The sequence below is a fragment of the Nanorana parkeri genome, unplaced genomic scaffold, assembly GCF_000935625.1.
Source record: "Nanorana parkeri isolate BGI_ZX_2015 unplaced genomic scaffold, ASM93562v1 scaffold986, whole genome shotgun sequence".
Classification (NCBI taxonomy): Eukaryota; Metazoa; Chordata; class Amphibia; order Anura; family Dicroglossidae; genus Nanorana; species Nanorana parkeri.
The window spans coordinates 23,590-27,256 of NW_017307254.1; the positions used below are offsets into that span (position 1 = coordinate 23,590).

Here is a 3,667-nt window from a genome sequence, read left to right on the forward strand (position 1 = left end):
TATACACAAACATACAAAGACAGACACTAGATTAGAGCTAGGACCCTATTTTATGATAGGATTTCAATAGTATGTGTACATATCTTAGGCATGCCAATTGTGAGTATAGCACTGCTACATAACTTCACAATATGTATTCTTCATTGCAAGCTTTATTACATTAATAACATTACTAGGAGAAACTCAAGAAAACCTGTTTGAGGTTGAGCATGGAGTGGTACAGTTAGTGTGGTACATTTGGTATTGGTAAAACAGGTATGTTTTGATGTAGAGCTTTTTGTGCCAAGAACAAGTGTAAGCAAAAAATGTTAAACTAAACCCTGAAAACCTACAATGAACCCTAATCCCTGACCCTAACAATATTCTAATCTAACCGAACAGATAAACTAAGGCTACATTCACAGCTACCAACTAGGTGCGATTTGGTATTCCTGTGTCAGGAATTTGAGATTTCCTGCAGCAGGAATTCCAAATCTTCCGTTTACAAATGACAGCTGTCACCCATTCAAGTTGATGATCGGGTGACAGCGTACGCTTATAAACAGCAGATTTGGGATTCCTGCTGAAGGCATTAGCATTTTCCCGACAAAGGAATCCCTGAAATTTTTTTTTTTTCTTAAAAGCCTAAAAGAAACTTAAGCTAAAATATACTGAAAAAGGCTGTCATTTGTGGGAATTGGGGGGGGTTGGATCAGGTGTCAGAAATACAGTCTTGTGAAAACAAAAGTGCCTTTTATTTCACTGCAAAACAAACAGAAGAGGCTTACTTCAGCAAAGAGGCAAAACAGCAGGCTTAACTTTAGCATACAAGGCAAAACTGGAAGAAAAGCTCAAAAGAAAAGTGCCTCTGTTTTGGTCTCTTAAATATACTATTGAACTATTGCTATTACCATTGTTTTGGTATATCAGTTTTAAAAATACTCGCTGATCCTGCCAGACGTCATGTGAGCTGTCAACGTCCAGTGTTCTTTGCCTGTGTTAGTACTTAATATTGTTTATAGCTCCCTCTGTGGACTACAGAACACTCCCATCTATGTTATCAAGAAAGGAGGGGTTCTGAAGTCCCAAAACACTTCCTGGCCTATGGTGCCACCGGTGCTACCCCATAGCTATGTGTTACTGGCAAAACTACCAGGTGAAAATAAATGGAAAAAGCCTGAATAAGGAAATTAATGCAGTCCCCACATCTAAGGACTGATAAGCTGAAATATATTACATTTTCTTCGGTTCATATACACTGTAACTCTGATAAATGTAAGGTTCTGCACTTAGGCTAATGGAATAACATTTCCCCTATACATCAATACCGTTGGGCTATACAGAGGTAGAGGAGGATTTGGGAATACTGTAGAAATAAGCACAGGCGGCCAAGTAAATAATAAAAAGGGTAAAAATCTTACTAAAATCAAAATATATATAACCAAGTCCTGTTTAAATATTTGGCAAATAACCTTACTATCCCAAAGACTTATAGAGGACAAGGGGACCAAGCCTCGTGTGCATGATTAACTGTAGAGGGAAATGGCTTCCCGGGTACACAGCATTGCCCATTGGCCACTGTAGTGCCCACTGGGGAGTGATGCCAAACATTCTTATTCCTGACTACCTGAATCATATGACATATCAATTAAATGTTTGCCTTCATTCTATGGCGAGTGTATAATTAAAAGAAAATGTATTATAGCAGGTATTTACTGTTTATAGGGCCCACAATTTACGCAGTGCTTTAAATAGTGCACATTCACATGAGTTCCTGCCCTCAGGGATCTTACAATTTAAGGTCCCTATCCCACATGCATACATACAGGGCCGAATCGGATAGGAGCCAATTAACCTACCATGCTAGGTGATATTGTAAAAGATGTTTCTTCATGTCATATATTATTCAGTTTGTTTTGTTTTGTTTTTTTTTTTTAACCAAAGTATGAACTAGTAAATTAATGTTGTTTTAACTGTTTTCAGAACAGCTTTTATTGTTAGTTGGAGAACAATGGTATTTGTATTGGTAATTAATATGCAAGCAGTCCAAAATACTTTTGTAAGGTGCAAGCGACCTATGACAATCTTTTGTAACAAGTCTATGTCTTTGTCTATGACAAACTATTGTAACAGGCAAAAGGCAGACAGTCTTTTGAGAAATGCAAGCTGTCTGTGTTACATAGTTACATAGTTACATAGTATTTGAGGTTGAATAAAGACATTAGTCCATCAAGTCCAACCTATTAGGATCTCATTCTAGGAGTACCTGTACCCCTGTATATTACGGTCCCTTAAGAAATCGTCCAAAAGTTTCTTGAACAATTCCACATTATTTGCTGAAATCACCGCCTGAGGAACAGTGTTTTCCATTGTTTTCCAACATTCAAGCAGTCTGTCAGTTTGTTGTAACATATCATCAGTCTATGGCAATCTTTTGTTAAAGTTGATCACTGGCCAGGGACCCCCCTCCCTACTAAAATTTTAAATGTTTCTCCCTCCAGCTAATTATCCCAGCAGTTTAAAAAAAAATAAACAAAATGGCACACCACATTCTCTTTTTCAGGACCACAGAGTAGGAGGGTCCCTCTTTGGGTGCCCATATCGCTGCCTGCTGACAGGGACACTTCCCAAGTAATATTTCAATCTTGAGAACTGGTCAGCTGCCATTGGGTTGGTCAGGAAGGATTTTTTTCCTCCTACTACATGTGACAGAAATGCCAAGAGAATGGTGTGTATGTTATGCAGGGGGATTGTTTTGCTTCCTCTGGTCAAAGCTTCAAGAATTGTGAGAGGTTAATGGAGGTTTGATGGATGTTAGACTTTATTTTAACATCATTAATCATGTAAAGTTATATAAAAATTAGATTTACAGAACATAAGTGATTATAAACAGTCAGTGGTGTATTAAGCATAGCATATCTGGACCTCAGACAGATATTTTTTTTCCTTCCCCCGTACATCAAAATGATTTTCAGTAATGGACATGAAATTAAACATCATGCACGCTAGGAGGTAGGAGCAGACTTAGCTGGTGGAGGTTGGACAGCGGCAGTGGTAAGCAGTATGCAGAAATACTGAACATGTAGGAACTTAGAGACGTTCTCCTCTTCTGCATAGTTACCAACATTTGAAAATTGCTAGGAGGAACACCGCTTAACACTTGGAGATTCGGCCAATAAAGTAGTTTTTGCTTCACAGTTTACGGCTTGCAGTGTGAGAGTAAAATAAGCCCCAGCATTAGTGTAATTGGCAATAATAGTAATCCACAGCATTGGAGTGGACAAAATAACTTCCCCTTCATTTGGTAGTCAGTGGTAGTAACATTAACCCCTCCCTTAGCATTGGTGGTTAGTGGATGACTGTAACAATAACTCCCCCGCATTAGTGGTCAGTGGCTGGCTGTAACAATAAACCCCCCAAGAATGATTGGTGGCTAGTGGCTGTAAAAATAACCCCCCTCCCCCAGTAACTAATATACACCTCCAGCATTGGTGGTCAGTGGCTAGTTGGAACAATAAACAACCCCAGCCTTGGTGGTTATTGGCTGGCTCAAACAATACCCACCCAGCACTGGTGGTCATTGGCTGGCTGGACCAATAATAATATCCCCCCCAAGCATTGGGGTTCAGTGTTTGTTTACCTGATCAAAAGCTCTCATACCAAGCTGTCTCTTGAAGTTGGGTCAGAA

General features: G+C 39.2%; 1 protein-coding gene across 1 annotated transcript in view; it reads left to right on the top strand.

The window, feature by feature from the left end:
* Positions 1-3,667, top strand: part of THEMIS2 (thymocyte selection associated family member 2) — a 27,983-nt gene that overhangs the window by 458 nt on the left and 23,858 nt on the right. The window lies entirely within an intron of this gene.